Source organism: Ciconia boyciana, chromosome 23, assembly GCF_034638445.1.
Source record: "Ciconia boyciana chromosome 23, ASM3463844v1, whole genome shotgun sequence".
In the NCBI taxonomy this organism is placed as follows: domain Eukaryota; kingdom Metazoa; phylum Chordata; class Aves; order Ciconiiformes; family Ciconiidae; genus Ciconia; species Ciconia boyciana.
This window is the reverse complement of record NC_132956.1, coordinates 1,670,563-1,687,901: the sequence shown is the minus strand read 5'-3', so window position 1 is coordinate 1,687,901 and position 17,339 is coordinate 1,670,563.

Genomic DNA, 17,339 nt, shown 5'->3' with positions numbered 1-17,339 from the left:
TAAAATTCCAACATCTCCATTGTTGGTCAAATCTACTGAAATACTAACGGGAATGGGAGGGAGGGAATGAGTATTGAGACAAGAATCAAAATTGGGAAGGAAATTTTGGCTTCATGTGAATGGATGAGCAGAGGCAAAGTACTTCTGGAATAAGTGAAAATGGCACAGTTAAGCACATGGATCCACCAGAAGTCAAACCTGGCAGGGCGTGAGCTCACGGTATGGAAGTTGTCCAGAGGAAATTCAGGGACAGAATTAGCGCTGCCCCAGAGGAGTGAGCACGTGCTGTCAGAGTAAATAAGACACTGCAGAGAAAGTGAGGAAAAACCACATCTAGAAAAACACAAGACAAAGATTCAGTGGACAGAGGCACACAGTCTTCCGAGAAGTCTCAAGAAGTCGTATTGCCTGCTCTCAGCTTCATATTTAAAACAAAAAAACAAAATTCCTTTCTCTTCCAATTTGACCATTTGTCATTCAGATTCAGACTGCGACTCCTGCACCTACCGCACAGCCGCCTCGCTGGCTCTGACCTGTGCCCGGGTGACAGCACAGAGAAGGGCACCATATCCAAGTTCCTCTAATGCAAACAATAAATGATTACATGCCATCAAAGTCCTACACACAAGGTACCTGCAGCAATTTAGTGGGGGTTAACAATTACACAGGTACAAAAGTACGGCACCACCAGTGACGTTGGTTACTCTACCTCCAGCGAGCTAAAATTTTATGAATACGACTACTTGAAAAGTCATCACCTATAAAGAGAGTTGCCTTCAGCAGTTCACACAAGCATTTATTATTACTTGTCACATCTTTTTTAATAAAAAAAGATTTTTTTCCTCCTTATTTGAAGAGAGACAGAAGCTGTGCCCTTCAGGCAGACTGCGTGGAGGAGTGTCCATCTCCACCTCAAAATGCTGCAGTGACTTATTGCTGTCGCCACTGCTTTTCCTCCGAGGTCCTGCACAGGCAGAGGCTGCTTGAGATCACATCGTCCCCACGAAAGACAACAGTGTGGGCTTGGGGATGAACGGACAGTGAAGCAGGAGGTGAGGAGGGAGAGACACCATCACGCTCACCACGCTGCTGTGCCTGGCTGGGCACATCCGTGCCTGAAAAGCGCTGTTAATGGAAGGCACAGCAGCTCAACGGTGCCATCTTCTATAGAGCCTTACATTGGTAGCATTTCAAGACAACTGATGCCTATATTGAAGAAAGATGATCACCTTCACTAACTCCTCCCAAGTGGCAGTCCTTGTAAACAGTATGCCACAGCTGAAATTTGCTCTTATGCCAAGGGCTAACAGCACCACAACCTACACCTCATTTCAGCCTGCTCCGAGAGGTTCAGGTTCCGTACAATCTCCTCTGTACGCTTCCCACCACTGCCCAACAGCTCTGGGGGCCTTCAGCCTCCTTCACCGCAGGCTTCTGAAGATGCAACTGAAATAAAGTCCTTTTACTCAAGGGCACAAGAAAGCTCACAGGGATTTCATTTTAAAGCAAGTTATTTGTAAAGAGAGATCATCTGTTACTGAGGGTGAAATACCAGGAGCGGAGCATAAAATGACAACAGGGATTTTAATTCTTATTAAGTTCTGTAGTTTCATTACTTTTGGCATTGAATATTTATGCAGTAATATGGCATTAGTGGCTGCATCTGTCTGTAGTTTCTGCTCAAAACTGCTATACTCTTTCCAAATAATTCCGCCTATGTTAAAGGTGAAACCCGAAAAAAAATGACCCTAATTTCCTACAAAAAATCTCAGCATGTCTAACATTTCCTCTCACCCTTCATTTGGGTCAATAGGTATCACACGTGCAGGGCACAGATGAAGTAATTACATAAAATTTAAGCAAGCAAACTCTGATGCAGATTTAAAAATAAATAGGAATTTCTGTGGTACTGCAGCAGCAGGACTGATGCAATAGAGCCCAGCAAGGAGGTATGTGTTGCCCCCGGTAGCGTCTGGGAGCTTCGGCTGGGCTCTGCGGGGATGCCCATCGCCCGCCTGCACGACACCCTGCGCAGGCCGGGGACAAGCCATGCCCTGCAGGAGCAGCCTGCTGCTCTGCTGTTCCCACTCACGGGGAACTGCACGCCTCCCTGTTTCATTACGGCCTGTAACATAAACACAGTTAAACCTTAATAAGGTCCTTAAGAGAAAAATAATTCATTGATTAAATGCAAATTAAGTATTTTTTGCTGTAATTAACCAGAGCACATTTACCATAACTACAGTGAAAATCAGAAGTGAGATTATGGTACTGTTTAAATACTTTCCTCTAGTTTTTATCACTTATACAAGCACAGTGCATGATCTTACAAGGTGTTATTATCACACTTATTAAAATTCACACCAATATTAATTTTAGAGAAGATTGAGAGGGATTAAAGTAGTAATTCTCTTACTTTCTAAAAATAACTGCCTTTCCAAAAGAAACCACCCCCCCAAAAAAAAAAAATTCTAAGATTCAAGATAAAATTTCTGTCTTGCAGAGTTATGTTCCTATTTTTGCATCAAAAGCCAGTGTCTAGCACTTGATTTTTACAGTCCAACAGAGAGCAAATTTGCTTAGAGATAGCATGACAAGTGAGGCTGAAATTTAGGAGCTTTATGACACATTTTTACTGGGTGATTCCACTTTTATATCACTGGCATTTTCCTAAGATGCTGTTACAATTACGCATTGTTCTTTCTTCAATTTTCACTGGGGCAAATCCCAGTGAATTAGCAACTTTATACGACCCTTGTCACTGAGAGACGTGCTGCGTACCCCCGAGACATCAATTTATAGTACCACCGGCAGCATCTCGAAAAAAATATAAAGGCCTTATTCTTGTCTCCATCACGAATGGCTCACAATCACAGGAGCATAAGGATAACACGGGGGAAGACTAATTACAGCGAGGTTAGCACTGCCTCATGAAGACATATCTTGCTGTTCTTACCGTGCTCCCAACTCTATAGCTCATGCCTCTGCCCCTCGTTAGAAAACTGCAATCTCACACAACCGCAGAGGAGTCTCATCAGCGTAAAACAGGATCAGGCCCCATTTTTTCCTAATTGCTGCATGAGGTGTAACATTAAAGTCTAATCCTGCTTTAATTTTGAGACATGCACACACATCCCGGATAGCTGTAGGGAATCTTTCCATTTCAAGGGAGAAACGTGCAATTGTTTTTCATTTTGTTTTCTACCGAAGAAGACAAGTCTCCTTGTAACAATCACGGAAGGGGATGGGGCATTTTCCAGTCCCCGCGCAGCGCGTGCCAGCGCCTCTCCGGGGTGATGTTATATTTGGATTGGCTTCGGATCCCCTGCATTTAACCCCCAGTGACAGGCGTCAACTTGATCAGAGGGGCTGTACATGCATGTGTGCTTAAAGGGGGCTTTGAATTAAAACTGTAAGAAAACATCGGCCAGGAGAGAGGTTTTTATTAGGGTTAGCTATTCTCTTATGTGTGTGCGCACCTGATGGGGGGGGGGGAGCTGGCTGTTGTTTTAGGTCTCCCTTTTCTTTTGTGCTGTGTCTGGGCAGGACCCATATGTCTGGAATGCACCTTAAAACAGCCTTATCTCCAGAACCGATCATTACACGGCAGGTGGTGGAGCCTACTTTATTTTCTCATTTCTCTTCTTTTTCTTCTCCTCCCTCTAACTTCCCCCTCCACCCCAGGGTAGGAATTTCTGAACCTTAACCAGTAAACGTCGCATGGCTCACACACCTGGAATCCACCTCTCTCCATCACTGCTCCGACACAGAAAAGAAAAATAGTGGGAGGAATGACATGAAAAGCCACGACACAAAGACCATAGGCTACTCTGGAAGATGAATGCCAGTAATATTTTAAACTTGCACGGAAATTTAAAAATTAATGTTAACTTGTCTTCCTATTTAGTGGCTCTAGTCCACGATAAAGACAAATTGCTTCCCCTTCTAAAAATCAGCAGAGGCTTCAGTGACACTCCAGAAGTGGTGGCACTCGGCTAGAGAGACAATCTGGCAATGCTCCATACACAGTGCTAACATGAGCATTTCCTACCCAGCTCTCCCAGCAAGTGTCGTTCATGGAGAGCTGCTGAACACCCCAGGGGTACAGCTCACTGTGCCAGCAAGTTCTGTCGACACCCTGGGCCAACCAAGTCCATGAGGCTTAAGTAGGACAACACAGTGTTTACCTGGACAAGAAAACATGTAAAATGACCTTCCACCTGCTCACAATACTCTGGAAAGCCTGACAAGATAATCTTTTTAAAATATGAACATGTTTTGGTTTGGAGCTTTGTAATTGCAAGGGTTGGTTTAGGATCATTTACACGTTCAGTGTAAACGGTGCGTTTCTGCTGCGTAGGCAGCCTTTCCCACATCTCTGTGCTGCAGTGTAGCCATCGTTAGCCTTGGTTTTCACATCTGTGTTCCAACAGAGCCCGGTGCTCAGGTGCTTCATCTATTAATGCACAAATTTGTGTGCCTGGAACAAAGAAGGAGTGAGCGTTGCAAAGCCTGGACTAAGCCTGGACTAGTCTGACTATTAAGAACTTTTTAGATCTAAGATTTGGGTGCAGGGTGGGCATTTGAATGTGATATGCTCCAACATGCGATAGGTCAACGCCAACTCTATCATATCTTGTCTGAATTAACTGTGAAAGCGCTGCCATGAACAGTTTCACATCACTGCCAAATTTGCCATAGGGGGCTGATAAGCAAAAGAAAATCTGTTGAAGTCACTGATCAGTTATTTTTGGTTATTTTCTGTTTTGAACTTTGCTTGCTGCACACCTGGATTTTGAGACAGCCGAGCACTTCTGTAAAGACAGTCCACAGCACCAGGAAGGCAGGAGTGGCCAGAGCCCCTGCCCCAGCACCCCCACAGCCACAGCACCTTCCCTCGAACTCGGCAGCTCCTGCGGTGGATTTGGGCAGAGGAGAGCCCAGTGCTGCTGTTTTAACTTGCGCAGCAATGAACCGGCACAGAAAAGCCTAAGGATTAGAAGTATGCAAAAAGACTGCAACTGTATCGCCTTTGCTCTGCCATCGCTGAAAACATAGCCCACAGTTACACTTTCTGTGCTGGAAAACCCCAGAAACCACAGCACACGAGTAGCAGCTGAGCTGGAGGTTCTGGTTTAATTAAAGGAAGGTTTTATCACTTACAGACTTCTCTGGGCTGGAGGAGCAGGGGCAGCACAGAGCTCACTTTTGGAAGGGTTCAAGGGCCTCCCAACCCAAAGCCTGGGGGAGGTCGGCCGGGCCTGTCAGGCTGTCTGCTCCTAGCTAAATCATCCAACCTGCAAACCGGTGATGCGACCGCCCTGAAGGGAGAAGGGCGATGATCCTCTCAGCCTTTGCCCCGTCTGCTTTTTTTAGAAGGGCATCACACCTAGTTTTCTCAACACAGTTTAAAGAAAATCATGTGTAATTTACAGGATTAAGAAATTAAAAATCTGCACGAATCCTTCCATTGTGTCCCATTTGTCTTGTTCACCCCAAAGAGCTGGAAGACAGACCAGGGCGATGGGAACACACACCCAAACACAGGAGAAATTCAACAGTGTTACAGCCTGGCACTGTGTTACCTTAATTATCTCAATTTACACCCATCTAAGAGGAAAGGGAACCAGGCTCTGGAGTGACCCACACCCAGACAGTATCTGACAGTGCTGGCGTTTGTCCTTGTTTGCCTCAAGAGATGAACAGATCTATCCCCCATGTGCAGATGTCGCTGTGGGAGAAGGAGAATCCCTGCCCCCAGGATGTGCACCTTCTGGCGCACTGCTCTGAAACCAAGAGCATGGCTTTAGAAGGGAAAGCTCAGGAGAGCCATGTGTGCCCAAGGCCAGCCTTTCTTATTTTTATATTTTATTTTGTAATCTGCTAAGGCTAAGGTCCCCTTTGGACCTATTTCCTACTATTAACGGGGTTATTATTTTCACATATTTCCTATCAACTCAGTTTTGCCCACCTGGAGCAGGAACGGCTGCACACATTTGTTGAGCACCTGACAACACCCAGCCCAATACAGACTATGGGTCTCTGTGAACATCCACCTCCAGGTAGGTGCATGCCAACCACCTGAAAGTGTCCTTCTCTGAAAATCCAGATTACACGCATTACAGGACAGGATATAAACGTGCTGTTTCCAAAGCCTCCGGAACTCCTCCAGTTTAACTGTCTTGCTTGTTCACTTCTGAAAAAAATCTGGCTCATAAAGTTACTTCAGGTCTGTGGTTGAAATGATCCCAGGAATAAATGAATCAATATATGAAGCTAAACATAAGAGAGGCATTTGGTTTTGTTCAATTCTTCAAACTTGGAACAATTCAGAGGTAGGAAATCTGCATAAATTATTTGAATAAAACTAATACTCAGCCAATCCCTAGAATTTAACCTTTGTCTTTTTTTCTGGGGCTAGAGATACAGTCTATTTACTTTTGTGCTAAGGAACAGATTGTGTAATTTTAACCAAAGCTGCTCCCAGTATAATTTAATAGCATCAAAAGGTCTGCAAATTAATTTCAATTTTGTAACTGGACTGATTTTGTAATAATCAAATAGAATCCTGTAAAAATATCTGGAACAAGATTTTAGAAATCCAATTAATGATCTTTCTTTAAAAAAAAAAATCATCTGAAAGTAACTTTCTTTTGGAATGTTCTTTGCTCTCATTTTTTTTAAAGGAAAATGAATTAAATATAATGAAATATTACCCTAAGAGACAAAGAAACTGCTTAATTCCACCCCAACTTTTTAACCTTACATGTCTGCGGATGCACTGAGGGCAATGAGAGCAGCCTGAGCCCCGAGCCTCCAGGGATCCGATCCTCTCATTGCTTTCAGGTGGTTAAGAGCTCTTCAGCTCATTGAACTGGACTCCTCTTATCAGGGAATAAGCGAACACTTTGCTGAAAACTTTGTCAAACAGTCCCTGCTCCCAGCTCCGCTCCTGTTGGTGGGAAAGCGTTGGGAACCAGCAGGTATTTTTCACTGCCTGGATCACTCTTCTGCCTGACAGCACCAAGGATTTGAGACTAGCTGTGCAAACAGCCCAGACATTAAAGCCAGAACATACCCCACCAAGAGTTTCTTCATGTTCCTGGTGTGCTGCCACTCAGCCCCTTGGTGGCCATCTGCAGCCCGAAGCCGAGACACACAGTTGGGATGTAAAGCACCATAAATACCAGGGGATGTTACAACGGCTGGAGCAATATCAGCTGTGGTATAACAGCTAAACTGTGAGACTGTCCTGCCCAAGGGCTCACTTTGTTTTTGCTGCAGGATTAGCACTTTACTGCAGATGAAATAATTCTGAACAAAGGTGGAAAAAAAAAAATTAAGAAAATAGATACAGACTTCATTTATCCCGCAAAACAAAAGTGAATAGTTATGAGCAGCTGTGTGTGCGTGAGTATGGATTTCTGTGCACACAGCCAGTGGCCACTGAAATTTTCCTTCTCTCATGCACGTCACTGTACCTCGTTCTTTATTTCCTTTATGAGCACTTACGCTAAAGGAAGGCATTAATTGTTTGTGTTGGGGGAGATCCTCAGCTCTCACAATGCCATTAACTTTGGTGAAAGTTGTGGACCTACACCGTATATTCCTGAACCTGTGCCTCTCTTCTTTCTTATATTGTACACTCAAGAATAAAATCTATTCCTTACACCTAACTGCACAACAGCCACGCATCCACGCACACTGGGCATCAATTTCAACCCAGCCGTGGGAGCAAAACCGTCTTCGTGCTGCATGTGCAGAGTCTTTGGGGATTTTTACTTAGCTTTATTGTTAGAGTTGAAATGCAGAAAGAGAAATTCAAATCAGGGAAATGCAATAATCTCTGAGCCTGCTGTTCATCAGCGCATCACCCGTTAAAGAGCAGAGTCCTTTATTAAAAAGGACACATCTTATTAAAAAGATATGAAACAAAAGTGATTTTTAATTTTATTGGGGAAACAGAGTCATTGCCAGAGACAGCCTGTGGCTACATGTGATGATCAAGTCAAGAGGGAGGGCAGTGAAGCACTAACACAAATATGAAGCTAATAACTTTTTTACTCTTAGGGAAAGTGCCGTTCAATTTCTGGTGCTCCAGGCATGTGCAGCTTGAGTGGAAATTTAGAGAAATTACATCCACCTGCTTCCATTTCTTACATCCAGGGCCAGATCTTCAGCCAGCGTAAATCAGTTTATCTCCATGCAGCCAGGCAGATTTATGCCAGCTGAAGATGTAGCCCCTGGTCTTGCACTTCAGAATAAGCAGCTTTAAAATACAAATGAGCATGAACCCCTTAAAACATTCTCCACTCACAGAACTCAGGAGGAAAAACAGACCTCCCAGACTACCTTGTATCATCCCACAGGTTATGCTGTCTTTGGGGCAACAGGTGATCCTATCCACCAGGGATTTTTTAAAGTATATATCAAAACCTGAAAATACTGGTCTTTTTTTTTGGTTGGTGGGGTTTTAAGTATTGATTTTTATTCCTTCACTAATGCCTATTGGACCAATGTTTTATTTATGTATTTGGATATACACAAAACTAAAAGGGATTGTTTCCCTCAGGTCCGTGTGCCTGCTCTTAACCTTAGGAACCTGCTTGGCTGCCCACTACCTCCAAAGATGCATGCACATACTGAATGTTTTTGTACATTACATTCCATACCTCTGCATGCTGGCAACAGGAATAAATGAACGGCAGACACACAAATATTGATACCTCTTATTCCCTTACCAGTCTTTTCTGAGAGCAGACACAGAGCAAAGGTGAGACCATACTGCTGCTCCTCCACACCTCACATATTACTCCTAAGAGAGTCACCAGATAGTAAACAAGGCCAGCCACAGGCAGAGACCGTCCCCTAAGGAAGAGTTGTTGTGTATCTGCAATGTGTCACCTACACATCACGTACACCCCTTCCCGCAACGTTGACCAGATCCAAGTGTAAGGCACGTGTGTGCTGAGCTCTACTCTGCCTTTCAGAACAGTCCCCTGAGCCCAGGCAGCTGCCACCACTGCTCCATCATCTCAGGGATGCCACCATCCGGCATGCAGCCTGGCACAGAGCTCCTCAGCAAGGCCCCAAAAGCAGACCAGCTCACTGCACGCTTGTAGGCAGATACAGCACTACACAGAGAATGAAAATACTGTAAGTAACACAAATGTGGGATCCGGCAGGCCTAGTTTATTTTAGCATTGCAGCAGGAGGGAATACCAGCTTCTCAAAGTCAGTGGCTTTGTGAGGTTTTGCAAGTACAGACAAAGAACTGTTTGCATGTGATTGAGAAACTGAATATACCTGTAAGACAATGACTGATGTCAGACTCCCCTCTGCTACAGTAATTCCAGAGCAATACATTGATGAAGCAAGTTGCTTCATGTTTGCTGCCTAGATAAAAAAAAAAAAAAAATTCAAAGCGGATGAGAGCTCAGCTGTGGTATTGAGTGTTGCTGGATGCCTAGTGAAGGACAGTTGCTGCAAGGTGCAAGTTGTGGACCTGCAGCACTTGTATTCAGATTTGTCTGAAAAGGAGAAGTCTTGTGAAATCAGTGGCAGATGCTCTAAAACAGTAACAAAGTCAAGGACCAGCCAAGGACCCCTTTATGTCACCTTCAAATACATGGGTGCAGCACGTCTTCCGAGTCACTGACCTGGCTCGGGGGCAGGTGACAGGCTGCCTGGTGCCAGGGCATGAGGCACTGATCTGGCACTAAGGAGGTGTTTTATCTGACCCGGGCAGACAGACAAGCAGACACATCCTGATGCAAGAACGTCACTTGTTCGAGTCAGGTGAGATGAGCAGCAATGGAGCCACCTCTTCCATCTGAGAGCTTGTGAGCAACACAGCACAACCTGGGGAGGGTGCACAGCTGAGAGCCACTGCAAACACCCTCCTTGATCAGGTCTAAGCCCTTGCCAAGGGCCTGACAGACCCAAGCAGGACCATGTCCCATCCTGATCCTGCCTCAACTTTCTTCAGTTTCAGCCAAAGATGCTACTTGACATGCTCCCAGCTAACGCCACATTGCCATGAAAAGCCTCAGGCAGAGGCAGGGCATGGAAATACTTGCAGAGTTTCAGCTTGACTTTCTACTTCCTTGTTCCAGTAGAGAGCTGGAATAACTCCCTCAAAATGTATTCAGATAAAGGAGCTTAAATGGGGCAGAGTGGCATCAGATAAAACTCTGCAGCTGCGCTGGCCCTGGTACACACAGACAAGGAGATAACTTGTGCTCATCCTGTCACAACAGCCTCTTACAGTCACATCACGTCGATTGTCCCTGAACTCTATTTTCCGAGAGGTGCCTTGAGGACACCCTTAAAAGCAGGTTATCCCCCAGTGCAGCGAGTGGTCCCAGGGCACGGTCCCCTGGCACAGCTAGCTCAGTGCAGGCAGGCAAAGTGTTCCCAGTTTATCAGGATACAGCTGGGCATGCATGGACAGGTTGTCAGGAGCATGGCCAGGTCGGAGCAGGAGAAACCTTGCTCCCAAGTCCCAGATTATTCTTTAAGAGCCACATGGGCAACCTTATGCAGGAAAAGGAGATGGAGCACATAAGGCTGAATTCACAGTCTCCCGTGTCAGAGTCTTGCCTACACAGCCCTCCTGAGAAAAAGGATAGCTAATACAGAGGGAGCACAGTGTGGGTGTGAATTCTCGATAGCTTTTAAGCTCAGCCCCTTGGTGCTCTGGCTTGGCTTCGCAGAGGCAAAGGGAGAATTCTGCATTTTTCTCGATGGGATGGAAGGGATTGAGTCTTGGTTTTTTTCTGCGAACATTTACATCATCTGCAAAATTACCTTCTGTCCATCCTGAGTCAAGATAAATCACATGTATCTTTACAGCAGTTAGTGCAGACTTTTTCCACTGTTCATAAAATGGAGTCAAAAAAAAAAAGACTTTCTAACTGTGAAACAGCTTTCATTCTTGGCTGAATGAGACAGATTCCCTAAAGTAGCATCTATGTTTATATTTAACATTGGTTACTTACACATCCACAAATGCCCTCTCAGAACATGAAAATACAAGACAGCATGAGGAAAGGCAAGCTAACGCCTCAATCATTAATAGAACAATGACATACTGGGATTCTGCATAAAGCCCCTATATATCAGGTCTAGCAAACAGGCAGAATGTAAAACATGGTCTCACGTGGTAGGGATTTTGCTGAGAGTCAGAAATCTTCAATTTTTAAAAAGGCAAAGGGATCCAAATCAAACCTGAGCTGCCTCTCTTCCTTTGTCTCATCATAATTGTCACCATCAAAAATCCAGAGTTGAGATGTCACCTTAGACAGGAGAACATGAGAATACACATTGCAACAGTAAATAATGCAAGGGAAGAATATTAGTACATCGCATCCATTTTATGTCTTTTGCTTCTGTGCTGCTGGAAGGCAATAACAGCCCATCATTTGCAAGGAGAGTACCTTGCAGTTCTTAATTTTTTTTCCCAAGGTGTGGTCAAAGTTACTTAGGTACATTGCTCATTGTGTGAATATGCCCTGAAGCTATGCATCCCACACTGGGAGAGGCAGAAGACATAGGGAAAAGCTAAAATGGGAGCCACAAGCCCCCAGATGTGGCAACCAGCACATCAGTACTTTGGCTGGTACTAACACACATGGGCTGCCCTGGTCCTGATTCAGCAAAGCACTGTAAGACATATGCAACTTAAACCACGTGCTTCAGACCTTGCCAACAGAGTTTCTTTATTGCTCCAGCTACCCCAGCCTGAAATCAGTGAAGCCTGCGCAGACCGTGTGCAGGTTTGGTGTTATACTGATGCTATTTCTAACACGACTCAGTTTTGTCAACCCGGAGCTCCACTGGAGTGAGGCAGGCTTGGAACTCACCACCTGTGGGGATGTGTCTAAGTAACTACCCTGGTAAAAACATCACACTTCTAACCAAAATAATTAAATTAGCATTATTAGTGTTGGCTAGGCCTCAGTCCCTGTGACTTCCAGCAAAGCTGAGGCATATACTTTAAATACTTCTCTGAACTCTTTCATCTCCTGTTCAACTAAAGCCACACATATACAAATACTCCTCTGTTCCCCCCAATCTACATAAAGATCTGAACATCAGCTATTATGCAGAATAATTAAAATTACCCATCTCGTATTTTAATATACGGCTCTGAACAGAAAGGTGCAATCGTTCCCACACGCAGGAAGACAGAAGGGAGCTGTAAAGGCCCCCTCGGACAGCGCCAACTTGTGAGTTCACCCCTGAGCCCCTCCTGAACCACGCTGCTTTTGGCCCTGCAGTACAGCCTCTGGCTGTGCTTCACCTCTTCCTTGCATTTTCAGGTGGGATACAGTACAAGGTTTGCATGGGGCCTCCCTTTAACTAGAGTTTCAAAGACCTCCCAAAGAAAGTGATTTTGCCTTTGGAGATGTCACTTACAGACACAGAAATGGAAACGATTTCCTTCAACACAGCAAGCTTCAAATTTCAGCCTGTGTTAAACAGCTGCCAGTCTCCATGTGCGTGTTCCTAAACGCTGACAGTACTAGACTCGGTCCGAAGAATGAAGCCTCAAATTAAAAATTATTTATTTAGACACTATGTAAAAGAATCTAGGTGTTACTTTAACACACCCAGCTAAAGCTGGGGTCCGTGCACATGAGTACACGTTATCCACGGCAGTGTCTGGATTGCCCCAGCTTTTCAGAAGCCATCATACATGGCACACCAACCAACCACAGCATGGCTACACTCAGATGCTAAGTCATTTTCTTCAGATTTGAACGGGCATTACCAGGCATGGAAAGCTCACACGTAGCGTTTGCTCGCAGATGCACTGTTAGCCTAGAGAGCATTGCAGAACAAGTCGAGACAATGCAAAGCTGAATAAGGCTAAAGAAAGGAGCGTTCCCAAAGGCGTGTCCTTGGCCCAGGCTGGAACTGCTGCTCAGATAAGCCAGCATGTACATTCATGTCAGGGAAAGGGAAGGGCTCAGGTTACTCACAAACTGCACTCTGAGCTGCAGACAAAAGGCCAGGAATGAGTTGACAAAGCCTTGCAGCTCGGCATGCTGGAACAGCTCCGAGGAGCCAGCTTACAGGAAGGTCTGTCTCTGACCCACCAGGAAGCGAGCACGGGGAACGCGTGCATCCCACAAAGCGAGCTTGGCAGGGAGCAGATACTGGGCACGGGCACCAAGGTCACAGCGAAGGGGCTAAAGCGGGGAGTGGGTCGAACCAGGACCTGTGTTGCTAAATCTGTCCTCAACACGGTTACTTCTCCGAGGAACTCTCTTAATTTTCCATGTCAAATGCTAGGAGAGACTCTTCCCCCAGCACACAGTCACAAGCAGATGCACAGTCAACAGCTACAGAAACTTTTAAAGAGTTGTTTCCTACTTCTAGTCAGTAAAAATGCAAAAAGAACCCAAAACAGAAAACACATTTCTCAGTATTTTCAGCTTTACTCAAGTTATAAAGAATCACTTTGCCACATCCTGATTTCTTAACATTACCAGTGATTTGGAAAAAAATATCAGAAAAGGCTAGAACATTATGAAAAAGCCTCCAGAAGGCAAGGATACTTACCCAAACTAAACTCAAATTTTTCACTACCACATTTTGAAACTCAGCTTTGTCAGCACTTGTAGTTTTATAAGGACGGAGTCAGAACAACTGCTGATATTTTTGCTCTGTGAACACATACATACTCATAAGCAGCGATTGCATAATCCCAGTGCAGCAGTGCACGCCAATTTCACAAGAAACCATAAGTTTCCCAGAAAACAATCAAGATGGCACAAGTACTAAATAACACTGCTTTACCTAAGAATTGTTTCATACTAACTAAGGGAGAAACATTTTTCACCAGTGCAGGTAGTTTTTCACTAAAGGCTGGCGTACCCCTTTGTATAGAACAGCAGAGCAAAGCTTACGATTCCCCCCCAGCCTGTGCTCCACCAAGAGAGCAAACACGAGATTAGGGCTCTGAAAGACGTTTGTGCCCAAATCCATTATTTAGAAACTGGCGCAGAAAGGGCACAGCCATAGCTGTATGGCTCTCTACATTCCTCTTTAAAAGGAACATGCTGGCACATGTTAAAGGTAATGAAAGTGTCACTGCAGGAAACAAAACCCAGCCTGCATGGAATCACAAATAGATTAATTGCAAGAACTGGCAGAAAACTGTATCTGCAAATAATGTCAGACCTGCCTATAGTGTTCCCATCCGTGCCCTAAGTACGAAGATGGTAGAAGTCAGACTTAGCTGCTTCTGAAACTGTAAGATCAGCCTCACACATTGCAACACCCTGCTTACTAACGTGCTGTCACGCTCAAGCATTAGCCTGCCAGCTGCCAAACTGCCTTCATGCTGCTTTGTTTCCTGAATTGGGAAATCTAATATTCTCTTCTTCTATTTGCACACTGACAGAGCTTCCCAGGAACGGCCTGTCTGAGCCAGGTAACAGGAATGAAACTAAAACCCAACAACTTTTAGGAAAGGCTTTCTAAAAGAGCAGGCAGCACATTTCATTTAGGTATAATAACCAAGATATCGACTCCTTCCTGAGGGTGGGGGCTTTGTGTAATTTTTCGGGCCTAGGTGTCCTATTACAGTGGGTTTACAGCAATATAATTCATTTAGCTTCTGCAGACATACTGCTGACTTACAGTTCATGCAGCTACAGATGTATGCCCATAGCGCTTTCAAAGAGGCTTGGCTTTATCGTTTATGGCTTTCCTAGTTTTAAAAAAAAACAAAACATTGTGCCTGTAGTCCACAGATTTCTTGGAAAACAAGCTATCCTTTGTCCCTCCCACCCACAAGAGTTATCAGATTCTTTAAAATGCCTGTTATTGTGGAATGCAACTTTTTAGTGTTGCTCTAAACTACAGAACAGAGGGAAAAATATTACCTCCATACTTGCCAGGAAATAGGTTACTGCATAATTTCATTTTCCACCCTGTGCTGTTTCTCTGTACATTTTTATAGTATAAATAATACAGATCTCTATAGGCTTATATCTGTATCTGTGATTCAGTTATATCAGCTTCCTGATATATTCCCTCCTTAGTCCTAAATTTCTGCCATCAGTTTTTTCATTTGGTTAGGGGCATGCAGCAAGCAAGACTCGAGCCTGGGAACAGGCAAACAGGGCTCCTAAAACGCAGCTGTGTAAGGAGAGGTAGAGATCTCCACAGTTCGACAGCTAAAACAATGCCAAATGTTTCTTTCAGGGCATTAAAAGGGCACTAAGGCATTAAAATTCACAGAGAAGTCAGAAATTTCATCTTTTCTGCTTAAAAGTTCATTCCCTGGGAGGGTAGATGCCAAGACTTTTTTCCTTGGCTTTTTTTTTTTCCCAAACATAAAACTGAGAAGTATACTCCTTAGCAGTGCTCTGGTGGCTTTAGGCCACATACATCAGCTTAAAAGGTTTATTTTTAAATTACTGTTGCATTAGTCTTGTCAGCAGGATCATACATTCTGCCCTCTTGCTATCAAACCAAGCGTACAGACCCAAGTGGGCACAGAGTTTTAATCCTGAAGTGACCTGTAACTGCAGAGTCTCTTTTGCCTGATGGTTCTGCGGCGTGCGGGTCTGGAACACGCATCTCAGCACAAATATCTTTGTTCAATAAGGTGTAGATAGACTTTACAGCTGAGACTCACTGAGAGCAATGAGTCTGAGCTACCCCAGCTGAAACACTATGTTAAGATTGTTTGCGGGTCTGATCAGTTACCCACCTGTGGTTCGTGGAACTTGTCTCACACACACTCATCCGTTGCACCATGCATAAAGCAGTCTGGCTTTTAGGGTTACTCACAAATGCCAGTCAGGGAGTGATGTGTTATTGCAGAACTGTAACAAATGCAGGAAGAGATAAATTGACAACCAAAGATTGCATTTTATTCATCTTCTAACACTGCTGTTTTTAAACCCAGATCTAAAGACCAAGCAAAAATTTAATAGCATATAATTATGTTCTAAAGTAGAGATTCAAGAATTACTATAAATTTCAGTTCTTGACCTCTTGCAGACACAGAAAATGCAAGTAACCTTCTAGTAATTAAAACATGGTCATTCTGTCTTATCTTCAAAGGCAGAGGAGAAAAGGCCTGCTACCTTCAGAGCCTTGGGATACTGTTTTACAATTAAGGTATAATCAATCTTTAATTATTTCGTTTGAAGGTTATTTAAGCCCTTCCCTTATGACAGCCCCTTCGGAAAGCCTTAGCAGAGATGGGGCAGCAGCTGCCGAGTCTCCTCCTTCCCCCATAGGTGCTCTGGAGCAGCGGCATGGGCCGACACCGCCACGCTGCAGCTTCGGTCCCTGCACAGATCTTGTATCAGTGCACCTACATTGGCAGAAAGTACAGTTTTTACACATAAATTAATATACACCAGCACTTCGTCTAGCGAGAGGAGATAAGTTGGCACAGAGGCACCTCATTGTCTGCTCAAGGAGCTTCACATCCATATTAACTCACTTCTGCAACACAATTGCATCCTGACACCCGCACCATCAATGGCTTTAGACCTGGCATTTTGTTAAAGCTCCAGTTTATGTACTTTTTCAGTTGTTCCTGTCAAAAGTCACTTTTTTCCCCCTCCACAACCCTGCATCATGTGAACACTGTTTGGGGGCTGTTATTTTTCTAGTTACTGAACCAGCAGAAAAGACCGTCTTATCTACAGTTAAAGGTTGTGCTTCCTTCTTTTTCCTGGTTTAACGCATTAGGATTTAGCTGGTTAATACTTTATATCTCTGAGAGCGTGCGAGTCTGAAACAGCGAAATGAAAAACACCACGGAAGAAACGGCGAGGTTTCCAATTTTCTACTTTACTGGGAAGGCAGAAAGATCCTTTCCAGTGTCTCAGCACCCAGAGGCATGCTCTTACACTCAGCCTTATTTTGCCATCCCATAAACATTGGTGGGAAATACAGAGCTAATGAGATGTGTCACCAGTGTCCTTTTATAAGCCCTGAGTGCCGTGTTGAAACATGGACATGGCACCTAGAAGTAACAGTGCAGGAGAGCAGGTCACAGCTTGTTGGCTCTTTTCCGTGGTGTCTTACGTGAATGGTACCTTCTGAAGCAATCAAGTGAAGCTGACCAAAAAAATACATACAAATAATTTTTCCGCAAAAACTTCCTTCTTTTAAAGAAGCAAATATTTTCATGGAAACATTCCCTGCTGCAAAGACAAAATTAAATCTCCTGGAAAATGGTTTTCTTCCTCTGCTTCTCTATTTTCCATCCTTTCCTTTTTCTGCCTTTTTTTTTTCTGTTTTACTTCTTTAGTGATGAAAGGAGAACAAGGGGAAAATGGCAAAACCAAACTTGGACAAAA